The 20,218-nt window shown below is 42.9% G+C and overlaps 2 long non-coding RNA genes across 2 annotated transcripts; one reads left to right on the top strand and one right to left on the bottom strand.

Annotated features, from left to right (window-relative positions):
* Positions 1-2,394: 2,394 nt before the first annotated feature.
* On the bottom strand, positions 2,395-10,852 carry LOC119853554. Its single transcript, XR_005292121.1, has 3 exons — positions 10,794-10,852; positions 6,990-7,101; positions 2,395-2,744 (listed from the first exon to the last, which is right to left on the bottom strand). It is a non-coding gene; the product is annotated as an uncharacterized LOC119853554 (long non-coding RNA).
* Positions 10,853-15,068: 4,216 nt separating this feature from the next.
* On the top strand, positions 15,069-19,920 carry LOC122459588. The gene is made up of 3 exons (XR_006280379.1): positions 15,069-15,203; positions 16,909-17,038; positions 19,901-19,920. It is a non-coding gene; the product is annotated as an uncharacterized LOC122459588 (long non-coding RNA).
* The last annotated feature ends 298 nt before the right edge of the window (positions 19,921-20,218 follow it).

The raw sequence follows: 20,218 nt of genomic DNA, 5'->3' as shown, positions 1-20,218 counted from the left end.
ATCGGATGCATTCAGTGGAAAAGTGAGCTGTAGCTCACGAAAGCTTATGCTCAAATAAATTTGCTAGTATCTAAGGTGCCACAAGTACTCCTTTTCTTTTTTGGAATAGGAGGGGAATTAGATTAACACCAACCATATTTGAAAATCTCTCCCTTGGTCTAAAACAAAGATTGTTGGACTGAAAGGATCCAGTTGCTCTTTGTTTATGGAAAAACATAAAATTGAACCACTTAGCATTTTTTTGTGGTAGTGGCAGTATTAGTTGCCTGTTCCTCTCTATTTGGAACAAGACAGTATTAATCACTTAATCTTTAAACTAAACTAAAATATATTAATGACACATTTTTGTTTGCAAAATTTGCCCCTGAGAACACAAGAGAGAAGCACAGATGTTTTTCAGCTACAGGGTTTGAGGGCTGCCAACAATTTCCAAAATATAATATATTTGGCAGGATTACTGAAAGGAAAGATGGTATTGAGGTTAAGGCACTGGATTGGGACTCAGGAGATTGGGGTTCGATTTTTAGCTCTACCCCAGTTGTCTGTCGCTTAATAGCAATTTGTCAAAATTAAATGTTTTGAGGGAATGTGTTGCTTTCATCAAATCTTCTGACAGAAATAAGGCAGGTTTCCCTTGCAGGAACATTGGCTTGAGCCAGGGCTCTCAAAGTTTCTCAACTCCTGGCTTCTCCGTAGCCCACCAAGCGGGCACTAAAGCTCCAGGCAGCTAACGGAGCCTTCTCAGTTTCATTTAATGAGAATGGATTTGGGGATTCCCATGGTTCTATGGAAAATTTCAAACTTGTGAGTTTTCATTCCATTGTGGAGTGATTATGATTGATTTGGGAATTTCCCATAGAATGGGAATCCTGGGACCAATCAGCCTTACCTGTGTGACTTTGGATAAATCACTTAGTCTCTCTGAGCCTTGTTTCCGATCTATACATTGGGGATAACAATCCATCTTTTCACTTGCCCTTTAGATTGCACGCTTTTCTGGGCAGAGCATGTCTATCTCTTAAGTGTTTGTACAGCACCCAGCACAATGGGCCCTAATCATAATTGAGACCTGTAAGCTCAACTTTAATAATAATAATGCAAGATACTTGTTAGGTAACTCCTGAATGAAATATGCCCCTTTTTTCACACAGCTTCATACTTTATTTTAACCCCTTCACCTCTGAAGTCTTTAATTCCTCGTGCAAATAAAGCCACGTATAGTATGGATCAAAGCTCAAAAGACTATTTTAAAGGTATAATTCATTTAATACCATTTGGCTGCTAATAGAACAATTTGAGGATGTTTTAAATAAGTTTTATAGTATGTTGTCTAATTTTTCATGTATAAAACAAAAAGTAAGCAAGCATACAAACAAAAAACGACCAACCTAGTCTAGAATCTTTCTCTTTAAAAAACAAAAATTAATATATTTCCAGCCTGCTGAAGGATACAAAAACAGGAAAAAACATGTAGGAAGAAAAGAATAAATTTTTTTGTTTAAGCAAGGTTTAAATGGAATAATTACATTTGCCATAATCAATAAAACCTGTGAGTCAATTTTATAGACGTGGCTATTTCCCGTTACATAATTTCCCTGGGGAACTTTCAGTTTTAATTCAAAAATAAAAACAAAATTAATAAAATAACCCTGAGCATGTACTGTAAATATGCCAGCAGATGTGTGAGGTGAAGGAAAGCACAAGAATATACCCTGAAATCAAAGAGGGATTTACCACTGGCTTGACACTAAGTGTAAGGACTGAATTTTTTCTAGAACCATAATTAAATATATATCAGCATAAGGAACCGTACAAATAAGATGCTAGAATCTTGCACCCTTTAGATCACTGGTTCAAACCTTGTCAATGCTAGTAGTAAATGCAGACTACATCCTGAGTCCAACACGTATCCTTAGCAGCTAAAATGGATGCTTGGCAGATACAGGGAAGAGGTAAATCTCCTTCTGCTCCCAGTCCAAGGAGCAGTTCTATGCTACTGGGAGGATTCAAATCACCTAGCCCCAGATTTTTAAATGTATGTAGGTGTTGCTTCGCCCAGCACTTTGACATGCCTATATCTCTTTTTGGGGGAGGGGGGAAATTGAAAATTAAGGCTCCTAAATCACTTAGACAGCACTGAGTGCAGCAAGGCCTAAATACCTTTAAAAATCTGGGTCCAAATCTCTCTGTGCCTCAGTTCCCCATCTGTCGATAAGGACAATAAAGCCTTCTTTTTTTCCACCCTTTGTTGAGATAGTAAGAGATGCAAAGAATTTACAACGTGTTTGCATAACACCTAGCACAAAGGGAGTCCAAATTTTGCCTTGGGGATTTTTAATACGACTGTAATATTACTGCTCATAAAAATAATTATTGCAGACGCTGCACTCCTGCTTGTAGAATTCCCATGGGTTTATGTAGTTGGGCTTCATATACAAAACACACACTACTCAAATGGTAGCGTTTGAACACATTCAAAGCGAAACACTGCCACAATCTCAGAGTTATACCTGTCTTTAAAAAACAAAATACACAGCAGCAAAAAAACAACCCTGTGAATTTCACATGATGGGGATGCAAAATCATTCATTCAGTCTGAGTCCTCCTGATAAACTTTCCACAGCTCGAAATGACATAAAAGTACAGATACATCCAGACTGGACTTTAACTGTCCCTCGGGAGTGATATATGAGATTGCTTAAAACGTCACTTAAGCCTTCACTGGTGCCAGACATAGGACTAGCCTGTCAAACAAGCACATAGTTAGTACCAATTAGGGTGAAGTGTGAAAAAGTGTGACTGGGGGTGGCAGGTAATAGGAGCCTACATAAGAAAAAGACCCCAAAATCGGAACTGTCCCTATAAAATCAGGACATCTGGTTACCCTAGTACCAGTACAATCCACAGAAATAAAGATCGTCTAAGGCTTCAGTGTAGGAATGACCTTTACCTGGCCAGGTTTCTGCACCTGCAGGGAGTTCATTGGAGGATCACAGCCTCTGACGTGGACCTCTGGGACCAGATCTTCAAACCTGCTCAGCCCTTGGAAGCTGCCCACTTATTCTGGTTCCTAAATGGGAGCTGAGTTCTTTGGAAAATGTGACCTCTACAAGACGCACTGGGAAATCTAGCTAAAGTTGCAGCTGATTTATTGTATGTTTATTATTATATGAGGCAATCATTTCTTGCAGGCCTAGCTGACAAACTTTGTATTTCCTATCTGCCCACAGCAAATAATGCGAACACAGTAATACAGAAGATATTTTAAACTGTGGATGGGATGTTCATAGGACTTGTGCTCCTAAGTCATTTAGATAGTGTTGGAAATCCCTCCCTGCACCTAGGAAAAAGCTCTAGGTCTTTCACCAGGGGCTAGGGTTAATCACAACAATGAACCATCATTCGGTCTCTCAAAGTAGGAAGTTAAAATATGTTTGGGGTTAAAGAAGAATTTGCTGCTTTGTAGTGAAAGAAGCAGCATGCAGTATGATCATTCCTTTGCTATACCAAAAGGCTAGTTTTCTTAAAAGGACCTCACTATTATTTATAAGGCTTATTATGGGAGAGACCCACTGAGGTCGGGACCCCTTTATATAAACAGAACAAGAGACAATCCCTGCCCCAAACAGCTGACAGTCTACATTGACCAGATGGACACAGGGAAGGGGAAGGAGATGGAACACACAAGCAGAGCGAAGAAGATGAACGCTGCAAGCATCACATCAGTTCTATGATTTGTTTTGTTGTTTGCAATCTGTTTGGTAGGATTGTATTAGAAGGGGATGAGATAGATGGAAAGACAGAATGGGGGGGCAGGGGCGGGAATACTATGGGGGGGGGGAGGAGAGGGGGAGCTACACCCTAGCTGGGCTCTGTTTTACCTCTCCCCTACCCCCACAGTTCTGCAATCCTCTGCTAGATTCTACTTGTACCTGATGAGCAGATTATTGACTTGAGTGATATATTTAATTGCAATTAATATTTTCTGTTTGTCTCTCTCTGGATGTGTCTACAGTCAAACACACACAATGTGGTGGCAATACACGTGATACATTGCAGAGCTCTGTAATAAATTGCATTGACAACACACCGCTGCCCACTTCACCTTCCCCTCTGCCCACTGACCCACCTCTCTGGGACTTACACTAGTATTCCAAACCGCTGAGCAGCTCCAGACACACATTATGATTCTAATCCAACCTGTCACCAATCGCTTTCCTTCTATTCCCGCAAGTGTGGCATTTTTTTCCTTTAAATGACAGTCACCGGAGAGAGACAAGGGCGGGGTCAGGTCGTCTCTTTTATTGGACCGACTTCTGTTGGTGAGAGAGACAAGCTTTTGATCTTGTTTCTCTCACCAACAGAAGTTGGTCGAATAAAAGAGATTACCTCACCCACCTGGTCTCTGTAATATCCTGGGACCCGCACGACAACAATAGTGGATACAATCATCACAGATTCAGGCAATATTCACTCCACTAGTGACAGAATTAGAAACAGGAGATTAATGCTATTAGATAAGGGAGATTCTCATTTTCCCCGCGGGATTCACAGCACTAACATCTTACATGGGCAAGTTGTGACATTTTTGTATAGGTCACTAAAAGTTACTGTAGATATTTTTACTATGTTGCTAAGTTAGCTAAATTACTGTAGATGTTTTTATTTAGAGTGTCCTAAATTTATTAATTGTATATTCCCCCCCTAAATCTGAATAAGGCACCTGGCTCCACAGGTGCAGGGTTACCAAAAATACTGCCAATATTTTTTTAAAAAATATAAATTATATATTTTATTAAGAAATGGCTGGGATATTTTTGTTTGGTTTGGGTTTTTTGTCAGTTATGTTGGCCTAAATTTTCAGAAATGACTCATGATTTTAGGTCCCCAACCTGAGGTATCTTCAGAAGGGCTTGGTTTTCAGTAAGTGCTGAGGAGAGCTGGTTGGAATTTCCCAAATTTTTATGAGATTTCAAAAGGTGAAATTTCCAAATTTTAAAATGGGGGGGGAGGGAAAAATTGACATTTTTCAAAACTTTTCTTCTCCTTAAACCTCGCCCCATTTTAAAATTAGCTGTCTGATATTTTCAAATGTTAAATGTTTCATATTTTTAAATTTCAAAATAAGGGGAAATTGAAAAAAAAATCATAAAATGTTTCTCCTTTTTTGTACCTTGCTCTAATGCTGAACACCTGCCCTCTGACAGTCAGGCATCTTTACTGTGTCTCAAACTAGCTACATACAGCACACAGTCAACCTGAGGAACTCCTGGCCTGAGGAGGTTGTGAAAGCTAGGACTATAACAGGGTTTAAAAAAGAACTAAATAAATTCATGGAGCTTAAGTCCATTAATGGCTATTAGCCAGGATGGATAAGGAATGGTGTCCCTAGCCTCTGTCTGTCAGAGGGTGGAGATGGACGGCAGGAGAGAGATCACTTGATCATTACCTGTTAGATTCACTCCCTCTGCAGTACCTGGCATTGGCCACTGTTGGCAGACAGGATACTGGGCTGGATGGACCTTTGGTCTGACCCAGTATGGCCAGTCTTATGTTCTTATGCAAAAGAAAAGGACCACTAGTCACTTGGTTATTTAGGTTATGTTATATGGAGAATACAGTTCATGATGATGTGGTATAAAGGTTTTATCGTCATGAACGTGGGATGTGATCTTTTATTGATTATCTTTATTCCATATGTGCATGTATATATGTATTATATATCATATGTTGTTTGTGTGTGTGTGTGTGTGTGTGTATATAATTTACAAGTTAAAGTTGTGTCATTTATGGTTTAATTGCTCTTCATTTTAATACACTTTAAAAGTTGAAAAATTCTAAGAAACAATTCATTCATTGTCCTCTATGCATCTGGGTTAATGTTTCCTTTTTGGATTAGTTTGTACCAGTCTGTTCCCTTACTTCTCTCCACAAGCTAGCAATGCCAATTTCCCTCCATGGCAGCTACAGTGACATCTGTTTACTTGGAAGCTCATGGATTTGATATATGGGTGCTAACCACAAATTAACGGAATTCTTTCCAGATGCAAAGTCTTTAACTATTCAAACAATAAGCCAAGAGCACTAAGCAGCGTTGTCTATTTTTCCTCTTCGCTGTGTATCTCTCTCTCTTGGTGATGATGTAAACACAATTACTAGGGGCAATGACCAGAACGCTTAAGATGTTTCAAAGACATGCTCTGGCATGAGTCATGGCGGATGGTACTGGGGTGACAGTTGCGTTTGTGATCTGAAGCCAAAGGCCTGAACAGCTCATAAAGGAGTGTCAGAAAAGAAGAAAAAAACTGGATCAGCTAAGTGTAAGCAAGTGGGGTTTCCATCCAACTGTGATCAGAATCTACATACACTGGGCCAGTTCCTTGGGGTTAATTTGTGCCATATGTGGTACAGAACCTGAGGAGTGACTGTAAACCACCTTTCTGCCCCCCTCCCCACCTTCTTTAATACTGGGCTCTGGTATAATCTAGAGCAGCAGGAAGAATCTTCTAGGAACTGTTACACTGGCTGGGGATCACCAGGTCCCCTTCTCCCTTCCCTACTTCACACTCTACCCTTGTGTTGTGTGGGGAGCGGGCCATGCAGTGCCTGCAGAATCCTCAGCTGCCCCTTTGGGCTGAGGTCTGGCATTCTGTATTTAGTCTACACTTACCCCCTTCCTGAGCCAGCTCCTTAGTCCATGCTCCTACAGTTACTTAGGCCCGGTTACCCCAATTTACATCAGCTGCAAATACCCTAATTTATGTCATCTGAGGACCCGGCCCAGAATCAGAGCATTATTGTGTGTGAAGGTGAAGAACAACATAGGAGTAGTGCTAGCATTTGCACATAGTTTTGTCCATTAGGACATTGCAGAAAGAAGAGAATGGGTCAGATTCCCAGCTGATGTAAATTGGAGAAGCTGCTCTGAAATCAACAGCGCTATGGTGATTTATACCAGCTGAGGGTCTGGCACAATAAACATAACTTACTTGCTTGGCCAATTTACATCCTCTTTTTTTCTCTTCCATCGCTGAATTTTCTTTGGAACTCGCTTCCTTCTGCGTTAATGTAGCTGAGCTGCCAAGATATGGGTTTCTCATCCTATAATTAAAGGGAAGAACTTCATTACACACTTCTCGCTCTTTTAATGTGAATCTATGGGCTTGCAGGAGATGTGGGTAGGAGAGAACTCCAAGTATTCCAATCTGCGTTTGGAAACCAATTTGAGACTGAAACACTGAGCTTGAAAATGTATCCTGTATTTCCTCACAAGTTGCTGTTAATTAACGAAGTAAAGTCATCATAGTCTTCACAGGGCCACACAGTGGAAAAGTTAAAATTCATGGTCTACTAGGAGAAAATAAATGCTGTTTTGCAAGCTTAAAAAAAAGTCCAGGGGCAAAAGGGATGTCTTCTGGAAAAATATGACAGTTCCCCACCCACTGCCCCCGAATTTGGGGATTTGTGGAATACAACCTTGACTAAACTTGGCGGGCAGAAATCTCCATGTTAAGTTCTTATTTAATGAAATCATGTGGTTGTAAATCAAACACAGAAATGGGACGAAGCAAATTCACCACATCCTTTGAGAAAAGTACATATTGACTCTCTCAACTAAAGTTGCCTGGGTAGTGAATTATCTATATTTGTCAACTATAAAAAGATCATCCAAAATTGCCCAGTTTTTCTTATAATGTCGTCATCCTCAAGCCCAAAACTGAACCGCATGCCTGGAGGAAACTGGCACATTGTTCACACAAATCACTTCTAAAACCAACATTAAACTGGTCTATTTTCACAAAAACTGTTACATTACTTTGACATTATTATTATTTCTGTGACATTTGCTTCCACAGGCTCCATTTAAGATCAGGGTCTCAAGGTGCGCACAACCGCATGTGGCGGAGTCATACAAATGTACTGGGCCTGTCCCCTCTGAAACATTCATCATTGTTTGACTGTTCTGACATGGGAACCGCAGCAGAAATGGGTCCTTCCTGGGCTGACACATTTACGCAGCAAACTGTGCTTTTGACAAACAGAATATTGTCAGAGCAAGTGTTTGCTTTTCTCGAAAATTTTCAGGTTTTTGTCTGACATCCAGACATTCCCCCCTCTCTCCAAAACACCCCCCCCAACTGATTTTGGTTTTGATTGCCAAAAGCCAAGAGGGAAAATCAGTTTGGGGGTTATTAGTTTTTTGAAAACAAACAAACAAACCTCTAATTTTTTTTGGTGGAAAATTGTGACAAAAACGAAACAATTTTTCGTTTCACCATATTTTTCATGGGACCAAAAAAACATGTCACAATCAGCTCTATTCCGGAGGAGGAATTTGAAGATGGAGGTGAGTAATGGCCTTCCAGGCTAGTTAGTAATAAAAAGGAGGGTTTTTAAGAACAGGTTAGACCAGGGATCGGCAACCTCTGGCACATGCCCCGTCAGGGAAATCTGCTGGCAGGCCAGGACAGTTTGTTTACCTGCAGCATCCACAGGTTCAGCCGATTGCAGCTCCCATTGGCCATGGTTCACCATTCCAGGGCAATGGGGGCTGTGGGAAGCAGTGGCCCACTCCGCTTCCTGCAGCGGATTTCCCTGACGGGCCGTGTGCCAAAGGTTGCCAATCCCTGGGTTAGACAAACATCTGTCAGGGATGGTTTAGGTAAACTTAATCCTGCCACAATGTAGGGTGATGGAGTAGATGACCTCTCGAGGTCCCATCCAGCCCTATGCTCTCAATGGTCTTGAGGTTAAATAGAACTGGTTGAAAAACATATCACAGTCTCAGTAAACAAAGCAGGTAGAAAGAAAGCAATGGCAGGAGAGCCTTTCCATACTGCCTCAAACCTGAGTTGTAGATACTGTTACTGATGGCTTGACAATGCAGCCCTGGCCGGGCTGAATACTTGACCTCTTGTTCTCAGTGAGACTAGTTGTGTGAATAAAAATTAAAGGCTATGAGGGTTCTGGTTTTATTCCCGCTTAATCCTGAACCTCTCTGCTGAGAACGGAATTTCGGGTGCTGAATTGTGATTCTGCTGTTTGTAATGTTAACAAGGAATTATATTGACACCACTTTCTCTATCATATCAGGCATGGGATAGCCATCAGATAGTATTCGCTTACCTATCCTGGATTCAACCCAATAATAACCTAGTGGTGAAAAACTCCAAATCCTATAACTTAATCCCAGCCTGTGACCCATCACTTAAGTATTTATAATCTAAGATTTAAATTGCTACCCTTAATTAGAAGTATTAAGAGTCTGTTTTTTATACTCACTGCCTTCTCTTTTGTCTTTGTAGCTTTGGTGTTCTCTTTTAAATGAAAATAATGTCTCAAAAGTTTTGGGATTGGTCAAAATCTCAGTTGAAATGCCACTGAGGGTATGTGACTTCTGAACCAATAAAGAAGAAAGGCTGCCATGATTAAACAGCAATTATAATTGGTCCAAGAGAAACCAGCAACAGTTAGAAAATGACGGCAAGGTGAATGATGGTGACATAAGGCAAAATTCTCCTCTTTTATTGGCAACACAGATCTTAATATACGTGTGTAACCCATGTGCCTAGTAGGGAGATGCCTCTTTAAGGAATCAATAGAGAAGGGGGGTAGGAGTGAGTTGTGTCTGGGTCATTGTTGTTAGGCAGATGTACAATTAATTCCACACCCAGAAGTTTCTGGAATTGGGTGTGCTAGTTTTGGGTTTCAGAGTAGCAGCCGTGTTAGTCTGTATTCGCAAAAATACAGTTTTGGGTATGCTCAATAGGTTCCCTGTAGCTGGCCTCACACTCCGTTAAGGGCAAGTTGTCTGTGTGGGTTGGAAGAAGCTGAGCTGCAAGAGCAGAAAGCAGGCTGGTTTCGTCTACCTATGAAGCATTTTGCAGCAGGCTAGTGATACTGTTCATTAACCTTCCAACAGGGAAGCCCTGCCAGTGTTAATTACAGAATGGAGAAGTTGGGAGGGAAAACAAATTTATTTTATTTTAATTGTATACTTGGATGGTTATTTGATTTTAGCCAAACTGTTTTAGTTAAATTGTCTCAAGCAGTTACGAGTCACCAACTTTTCTCTCATTTAAATGTGATGATGAGGAAATAGTCAATGATATTTTGCTGTTCTCTGCTTTTTGTCTTGCTGTTTTTATCTACATACTTAAATTGAGTGGTTGGTTAACTAGTTAACTGACTAGGTCACTGAGTGATTTCAGCAAAAGAGGTGACAGAGTCTGCATGGGTTCCAGCTGGAGGTTTCTGCAAGCAAGTGGAGGGAAGATGTTGCTATGCTTTTGACTCAGCAGACCATGTAGATCGGGGTGGGCAAACTTTTTGGCCGGAGGGCCACATCGGGGTATGGAAATTGTATGGTGGGCCATGAATGCTCACGAGATTGGGGGTAAGGGTGCAGGAGGGGGTGAGGGCACCGGCTGGGGGTGCGGGCTCTGGGGTGGAGCCAGAAATGAGGAGTCCAGGGTGCTGGAGGGGGGCTATGGGATGGGGCTGAAGATGAGGGGTTTGGGGTGCAGGAGGGGGCTCCAGGCTGGGACTGAGGGGTTCGGAGGGTGGGAGGGGGATCAGGGATGGGGCAGGCTGTTGGGACACAGGGGTGTGGTGGTGGTGAGGACTCTGGCTGGGGGTGTGGGCTCTGGGGTGGGATTGGGAGGCTTGCGGTACAAGAGGGGGCTCTGGGCTGGGATTGAGGGATTCAGAGGGAAGGAGGGAGATCCTGGCTGTGACAGGGGAGTAGGGCACAGCGAGCGGGGTCAGGGGTGCAGGCTCCAGGCAGCACTTACCGTAAGCAGCTCCTGGAAGCATGTCCCCTCTCCGGCTCCAAGGCGCAGCTAGGCAGCTCTGCGCGCTGCCCCGTCCACAGGCACCACCCCTGCAGCTCCCATTGTCTGGGAACCGCAGCCAGTGGGAGCTGCGGGGGCGGTGCCTGCAGACGGGGCAATGCGCAGAGCTGCCTGGCCACACCTCCATGTACTACATAGAAGCCAGAGGGGGGTCAGGCTGGCTGCTTCCTGGGAGCCGCGCAGAGCAGAGCAATCTCCGACCCCACTCCCCAGCGGGAGCTGAGGGCTGAATTAAATGGTCTGATGGGCCGGATGTTGCCTGCGGGCCGTAGATTGCCCACTCCTGGTATAGATTTTGGTGATCAAAGACTGTAACGGAGACTCAGGTTAACAGAACCTAAGCTTCTGGGAGCTCTCAGTTACTTCTGACTGTGTTTCTGTGGGGACTGACCTGCTGAGATTTAATATTTCTTTATTTATGTTGATGTATAACTGTGAAGATTATATATGTGGATTATCAGGTAGCCATGTTCTGTTGTACACATTACGTTGTTGTTGTTGCTATGTCCCTTTGTCATTCTAAGATGTTATAAAGTTGGTGCTTGAGAATTAGGTTCATGTTCTTTCCTTTTGTTCTTTTTGCACTTAGTTGTGGGGAGGTTGATCCTGTGGAATACTTGCTGAAAATCCTCAGGGACAGCAACCCTCATGCAAGCAGTCCAATTGCTGTTCCTGTATGCACTCCCCACATCTCCTGTGGACATTTAGCCTGATTCTACTCTCCTCTTGGTTTTGCACTGGTGTGATTTCACTGATTTCATGGGAGCTGCTCTGGATTGAAACAGGTATAAATGAGATCAATCGTGACCATCATTTTCTCAAGCACAGTGGCTCTTGGAGCGGATGCTACTGCATGAACCTGTCTCACCTCTTATGTTGCCCTCGGCAGTTAGTATATCCCAGTGGCTAGAACATGGGACTGGAGGTCAGGAGAGCTGAGTTCTTGTTTATGCCTCAGCTACTGGATGACGCGGGGTAAATTACTTTATCTCTCTGTGCCTTAATCCTCATAGCTGGATAATGATATTTTCCACTTTCGTAAAGTGCTTTAATCTCTGTGGGTGAAAAACACTACATAGGAGGTAGCTATTATTGTTGCCTAAGGTCACCAAGTTTATTCAGGAACAGAAGCCAGATTTCCTAAATACCACCCTACTCCACAGAATAGGGGCTGCACTTCCTCACAAGCTGCCCTCTCTGGGCAGTGCAGGGATGAATTGGGGTGTTAAATTCAAGACCAAGTGCATTTGATTTTTAGAGAGAACACAGTCCCCTCCTTTCCTCAAAAAACCCAGTTCCATCATTGGACGTGCTGCAAATTGAAATCATGTAACATTCCCCATATCTAGCTTTTGAAAGCTCTGTACAAAGGGCACTACGTTTTACGGCTCTTGCAGAATTCTATGCAATCCTAATTTTACAGGTGCATTCTAGCAAAGCGCAGTCCTTTCTATCAGAATGCCATTAAATATAACACACTCCTGCTGCCTGGACAGTTAATTTAATATTAAATCAGTAAAACATTTACTAGGGCTGGTCAGGGGCCTGCTTGCTGACAGCAGGCTGGGCTGACTGCAACAAATGTCTCCTCATGGTTTGCAGACAGCTGCTGACTTATTACACAGAGTTCTTGGGGAGGACTTCTTTGGTCCTGACAAATGACCCCTCTAAGCCCTAATGAGTGTAGAAACTCAAAACATTTGTGAACATTTACGAGCTAGGGACACACAAGCATTTGTGAGGTTTAGCGCACCAGCAGCAATAGTCTGTGGGCCTGATTCACCCCAGATGGTGCAAGGAAATGCAAACTTTCCTTCCCTGCACTAGGGAGCCAGACTCAGTTGGCTTCATCCATGGCACAGGGCTCCAGGAGTTTCTACTAGTCCCTACTTTGTGCTTCTGCTGGCTGGGGTAGCTTGAGCTTCTACTGAAGACTCCTTAGATGCACCACTGGTGGAAGCTTCTTATAGAGTGCAGTGAATCAATGCATTTGCTAATGCCCTGAAAAGAGGAGGTCACAACCACTTTCTTCCACCCCACAGCAGACTTTCTGCGCTGTGTCTGGGATTTTGCCAGCATAAGCCAATGGTGAATGTGTCACTGTAGGAGAAGGTTGGGTTTTTCTCCAGAAAATTTTGACTTTTCATTTACAAACCAAGAACCCTGATAACTTCTTTAAAAATGCTTTTCTAGCAACTGAAAAACAAAGATTTTTTTCAGTCAAAAACTGCCACAGCTGGACAATGTTTGGCTGAGTTTTTTGGGTCAAAACTGTTTGATTTGGAGATCTTCAGATGAAGAATTGACAATTTCCAAATCAAGTAGATGCTTTTGCTAAAACTCTTCATTTTGTCGAAAGCCCAGTTTTCCGTTGTCAAAAATTTTGGACAGAAAGTTTTCAAGCAGCCCTGGTTGGAATCATTGCTTCACTGCTTTAACTCCCTTAGTCCTTAATATCCTGATGAAGGCAGGGAAACAGATGGGCACCCTCATGTGAACAGTCCCATTGACTTCTCTATCCAGGTGTAATGAGGATAGAGTTAAGCCTTAAAGGTTAGATAGATTGTACCACTTTGGTAGTATTTATGTGGGGACAATGTATAACTGCAATGCTCTAGTGGGTGGGGGTTACCATCCTTTGGAACAGGGCAGCCAGATGCCGGTGTTAATCCCAGCGGATACCACAGCCTCTGCAGAAAGTGCTCAAAGTCATGGCCCCGCCTTCTCCCCTTGTCTCCTGTGGAGTGAGGTGAGCTCCATGGAAGTACAGTGACTGCTACTAGTACTTGCACAAGCTTCGCGGGTGGAAGAAGGGAAGCTTCCTGCACCCTTCTTAAATCCTTGAAGCCCACCCAAGGGCAAGACAAAATCGGGTCTGAGTCTGAATTGTCTGGACTTTAGTGGGAAGATTGTGTGATCAAATTGCTGTAGGAGTGAGACTGATGCTCCATTTATGGTAATAGGGACACCTAGCTCTGATCTAGTGCTTTTCATCAGCAGATCTCAAAGGAAGTCCGTATCATTATTCCCATTTTACAGATGGGGAAACTGAGGCACGGTATCTTGCCTGAGGTCACTCAGTGGCTCATTAGCAGAGCCAAGGATAGAATCCAGGTCTCGAGTCCCACTCCAGTGCCTAAGTCACTAGACCACACTGCCTTTGACTGTGTCCTACAAAGCCAAGCTGGGTCATAGTTAATGTTGAACTTCCCTCCCCTCCCCTCCCCTCCCCCCACCCACCACCTTGTTCATTCCCTTATGTGTTGGCATCACAGCACATGTAATGGGGCAAAAACAAATCCCATGTGGTGAAAGAAAAAATGTGTGTGGGATCTACAGCACAGTCATGGTACGGTTTTCAAAAATGCTCCATGTTGGCTTATTTCTGTTTCTATTAAAGTGAATGGAAAACCATCTGTCAAGTTCAGTAGGAGCAGAGCTAGGCTGACACTGAGTGTCAAAATCCCATAGACAGTCAAGGGGATTTAGATTCCTGAGTGCCTAAATCACTTTTGAATACCAGGTTTAAGCTCCATTGCAATGCTTAGCTCAGCAGTGCCTAAATACCTCTAAAAATCTGGGCCTTTGCCTTTATTTTTATTGTGAAGATTTTCAGGCAAATACAGAGATCAGCTATGAACAATGTTGTACGGATGGGCAGAATTTAAACAACTGCTGAGGGATGAAGGTATCACCAGGCAGGAGAATGGAAATGAGAGGGCTAGTGGAAAATGTTCTGTTGAAATTTTTTCCCAGAGAAAATTGTGTTTTCGATTAAATGAAACATTTTGTGGACACGATCTGTTTTTTTGAACAACAATTTTTGTTTCCATTGGAAACCATGGAAGTCAATCATTTTTCTTCCGACAACCAAACATTTTTCAATTTTCAGCCAAAATGTGTGTATGTTGGGGGGGGAGAGGTGGCCAAAACCTCTTTTTAGTTGTCAAAAAACAAAGCAAAACAAAAAAACAAAAACAAAACCCCATTTTTTGTTTTTTGACAAAAATCTGGAAAATGTTGTGGAAAAAATTAGACAAACAGCTTTGGTCAACAGTGTTCACAGGGAAAGTTTTCAGAGTAGCAGCCGTGTTAGTCTGTATCCGCAAAAAGAAAAGGAGGACTTGTGGCACCTCAGAGATGAACAAATTTATTTGAGCATAAGCTTTCATGAGCTACAGCTCACTTCATCGGTTTGTTTTTGTTTTCTTTTCCACCGTCAATTGTATTCAGATCCCAACAGGATCAGGTCCAATGCCTTTTAAGAGGAAGAGGAGTTTTCTAAGAATGGTAGCAAAAGACAGTGTTCTCGAGCACAGAACTGCAGAGCAGGGAAGGATGCAAGGTTGGGTAAGTGGCGTTGCAATGAGCTGTTCATTGCTTACGTGACTGTGTCCCATGCGAAGAGGGAGAGGAGGAAACAGGTTTGCTGATCATTGTAAAATACAGAGATGTTGATGTGAATAGGGAGTTCAGCTTTGTGAATGGTGTGTCATATATTATTGCCGAGGTCTCAGCAGGGAGCAGGGGATGATGCAATTATTGGGGGTTTCTGTCATTTTATTGCCAGGCCTCGAGGGCTTCTGGAAGGGCAATAAAGAAGCCAGTCCCAAGGCGGGGTGGGCATCTGGTGTTTCCTTGCTGAGGCCATGAGTCAGGAATGATTCAGAAGGAGAGCCAGCTTGTGTTTGTACTCGGGACTCCGGCAGTATGAACAGAGAAAGAGGCCAAACAGAATATGAAGACATCTCAGTCATGTAAAGAAGAGGTGACTGGATGCAGTCACAAATGTCACTGGGGCAAAAGGAGATGCAAACCGGTGCTTCAGGGACTGAGGGGTAAATTGAGACTCTCAGAGCCCCATGCCACTAGCCACTGCCAAGTGCTTGAACTTGAGCTGACACCGTCTCAGAATGGAAAATACTGGCAGGCAGATCCTGATGTTGTCAGCAGTGCACTTATCAGATGTCTCAGGCAGGGATAAAATCAACGAGTGTGCATAGAAATTATACGGAACACTTGCTTCCCATCCCCCTTACATACCCCCACCCTGCCCCGGAACTGCTCTTTGTCACAATCCCCTCACTGTTACCTTGTGCTCCTCCTGTCTCTTTGTTGTATTCGCCTGCTTATTCTTGTCATGGGATTAGACCCCAGTCCCTGAAAGACGTACACACTTGTTTAACTAGGCACCGTATGACAGTCCCACTGAAATCAATGGGATTACTCAGTGCATATGACCTACTCTGTGAGTAAACCTCTGTAGGATCAGGGCCTTAGAATAGAAGCTCTTGGCAGGGTAGGCGCTATCTTTTGTACATGCATTAAAATTTTCAAAATCACCTAAGTGATTAAGGAGCCTGTCTCATTTTCAAAAATTACCTAAGGACTTAGGCCCAGAGCCTCAAAATCCTGCTGCTTTTTCAATGAGACTTAGGTTCTGAAGCCAATTTGAAAATTAAACTTAAATGATTTTGAAAATTTTACCCACAATGCCTAGCATGCTGGGGTCCTGATCCCGGATCGGGGCCTCTAGGCCTGACTGCAGTGCAAATTAATAACAATAATGATTGAGTCCTAATATCCTAGGTGACAAATTAGAACTTGGGAGACTTTGGGGTGGGGCGGTAAGGGATGCTTTTATCATATCTCTTTTCCATAACAGACACACAGGGCTTTTTGCCAAGGTTTCCGTAGACTTTTCCTTGCTTTATTTGCACAGATGGTTTTGCCAGGCCTGTCATCAACTTGGGGAGAGGGGCATTTGAAAAAAAAAAATGACTGAACAAGTTGAAGAAATTGCAAACAGTAAATCTTGCGCTTGCTAGGCCAAGCCCAGCAAGTTGCTGAGGTTGTAGTTTTCAGATTTGGTTTGAGATTCTTGTAAATTTCCAGCTATTTTTAACCTGCCTCTCTGAAAGAGCATAGGAAGGGGAAAGTAACCGTTTCATCAACTCGTGCTATATAAATCTCCATGGGGTTTATAATTTGCTGTTTCATTTTACTGGTAAAAGTGCTCCTACAAAAGCACAATAACCTACTCATTGATTTACAGCTTGGAAGCGGGGGCGCCACTGAAAAACGAAGTGTGTCGCACCTGAAGGAAAGTGCACCAAGTTAATTGAAAAGCTTCAGGAAACGGGAATTCCTCGCAGTGATACCGTCACATGCGTCAGTCACCAGATGTAACTCCAATTTTCTGTTTTTATAATAAGAGCTCACTTGATACCTCAGAAATAACACGCTGCAGCCAGAATAACAGCACATTTATCACAGGCGTGTTTAAATCTTAGAATTGTGCTGTGGTCCTAGGACGATAGATTAGCAAATGGTGTGCAGTGGTTTTTATGTATGTAATATACATACACCAAGGAAGTCTAATCTTAGAAAGAGGGTGTGGCCTCTAGAGTGTTATTTACGGAGTCCGAATTAGGGATTACTGCTCTGGTTCTGTTTTATCATTTAGTATTCTCCTTATACTTTTATTTCATTTTCCTTCTTACTCTCTTGAGTGTTGCCCACTCATCCCACAGGTACTACAACAGCCTTTCAAAGCAGATGTTTCTTTGCAGAAGAACACTGCTGCCTTACAGAACATCACCGTGCCATATAGCTGGGCCAGCCATATTCCTTTTAAGGCCCATACATCTGCTTAATGCAGTTTGCTCTTAACATGTAGCTAAAATATCATGGACAGAGAATATTGGGACACCTTGTCACTTCTCTCTCTTTTCTCAAACCAGTCTCTAACAAAGGAACACTTTACAGTGATGGACAGCACATTGTGCTTGCAGGTACTATTGCTAGAAGGGCTTAAATTCAGGAATTATTAAACCCAAAGCCTGGGGTTTGCAAATATAGCTTGAGGTGGCTAAGCAGCCAAGGCCCAATGAAATGCCAGTTCCGTCGAAAATCTTTGTTCAAATTTGGGTGACTAAAGTTAGTCTATATTCAGGTACCTACACTGGGATTTTCAAAAGGACTCAGGCCTGGCCTAACTCTGTTCCCATTGAATCAGGAGTAACTGTTACAGCAGTGCTCTGCAGCTCGTTAGCTATTTACAGTGAACCTCCCATTAACGTCAACGGAAGCAGAGTTAGGCCAACAGTTTTGAGACTCTCCCCTTTTATTAAAAGAGGCCTGATTTGCATTGGAGCCAAGTTACCAGAGTTTACACTGAAAATAACCTTTAGTGCCTCTGAAAATCAGGCCACTTTTATTGAGGTGCCGAAGACCAGAATGTGGACCCTTATGTTGGTGAGGATTTCAGTGGGACTACCTGGGGGAGTGGGACTGCTCCTCCTCACAAGTGTGAGTAAAGGGTTCACAATCTGGTCCCAACTATGGATCCAGTAGTGCTGGGTGACATTTGTTGAAATTTTAGACATTTCCATGCAATAATTTCATAAATATTTTTGAAAAACCTTTACCTTTTCCCCACCCACCATCTGTAATGAGTGCCTGGCTTTAAAAACCCATCACAGCAAGTGTTGGTTTAAGATCTTGACATTAAAAAAGCCCAATATTATAATGTACATTGCTGACTTCATATTGTCAGTGGCACAAATTGTTTTTTTCCCCACATGAAGCTGTAGAGATTTCCAACGCTCTTCCAGACCCAAATTATGACAGGTAAGGAAGTCCCCTTCTTGGCTTTCTACTCGTTGGTATATTTCTGTGCCTAATTGCACAGTGTCTTACTCACTTCAGCCCTGATTCAGCAGAGCACCGAAGCACATATTTAACTTTAGGCATATGCTGGAGTTCACCCCGATTCAGCAAAGCGCAAAGCTTTAAGTTTGTGCTTAATTCCAATGTGTTTAAAGTTAAACACATGCTTAAGTGCTTTGCTATATAGCTATAGACTTGTGGCCATTCTTATAGGTACTGTGATGGGGCAAGGTCAGATGGCTATGGAAGAGTAGTGGGAGACAGATATATTAGCTCCAGGCTAAACAAATCCCTGATACCAGGATAAGTGAGATGGCAGCTGTTCCAGGTCAATTAAGACACCTGGGGCCAATTAAGAACTTTCCAGAAGGCAGGGAGAAGGCTAGGTTGATTGAGACACCTGAAGCCAATCGGGGCTGGCTGAAACTAGTCAAAAGCCTTCCAGCCAGTCAGGTGGGTGTGCATGTCAGGAGCTGTGGGAAGAAGTTGCGTGGTTGGAGAGGCTGAGTAGTACACACCATATCAGGCACAAGGAAGGAAGGAAGGAGGCCCTGAGGTAAGGGTGAAGTGGAGCTTGAGGAAGTGAGGGCTGCTGTGGGGGAAGTAGCCCAGGGAATTGTACATGTCATGTTTCTAAAAGGTCAGCTACCATAGCTGATACTATTAGGGTCCCTGAGGTGGAGCCCGGAGTAGAGGGTGGGCCCGGGTTCCCCCACCTTTGCCCCTGATTAATCACTGAGACTGGGAGACAACAGAGACTGTGCAAGGAAGGATAACTTCTCCTCACCTCCCTCACTGGCTTATGATGAAAATGGCTCAGTAGACTGTGACCCTTGTCTCTAGAGAAAGAAGAGTTACGTGGAGGGTCACAGTGAGCCTCTGAGGTTAGCGAAATCCGCCAGGAAACACGAGACCCACGGAGGCAAGGACAGAGCTTTGTCACAGTACATGCTTGCTTCTGTGCTTTGATGGACTTAAGCATGTACTTAAAGTTCGGTATGTGCTTAAATCTGTGGCTGAGTTGGGATCCTACTCAGGCAAAACTTCCATCGAACTAGACCCTAACTTTGTACCAGTGAGGGAAAAATACTTTACCATGTGGCTTAGTCTCAGCTTACTTTGCACGGTGAATGAGCAGAACATTTCCAGTCCCCCCATGCTCTCAAAGAACAGAAGAGGATAAAGGTGCACTGCTGTCATGATATACTTGCAGCTTTTCCTCCAGGATGTACTTGCTCAAAGTCTATGCCAATGTGTCGGATTTTCTTTTAAACCTTTTAAAAATTATGGCAGTAGAATGACTCCTGCTATCTTTTGGTCTATCACCTTATTTAATTATCTCTCTTGTTTTAATATGGCACATGCTGTGCTCACAGGTAAACCGACTCATTTACAAGATGGCAGATTGCTTTTCAGACCAATACGGCATTGAGAGAAGCTGATTTTTTTTTTCAAAATGTACCTTCCCTCTGCTGATTTATTACTAATACCTTGAAAATCAAAGATGACATGCGATTTGGATACCTGCCACCTTCAACCAATATCAGTTATCCAATCAAAGTTGAAGTCAGCTACAAATATCCTGTCCTATGATGAGAACTTAATAAAAATGATCAAAAAAGAAAAGGAGTACTTGTGGCACCTTAGAGACTAACACATTTATTTGAGTATAAGCTTTCATGAGCTACAGCTCA

Source organism: Dermochelys coriacea, chromosome 3 (assembly GCF_009764565.3).
Source record: "Dermochelys coriacea isolate rDerCor1 chromosome 3, rDerCor1.pri.v4, whole genome shotgun sequence".
Taxonomy (NCBI): domain Eukaryota; kingdom Metazoa; phylum Chordata; order Testudines; family Dermochelyidae; genus Dermochelys; species Dermochelys coriacea.
Note: the sequence above shows the minus strand (reverse complement) of the source record. Positions and strands in the feature narration are given on the sequence as shown.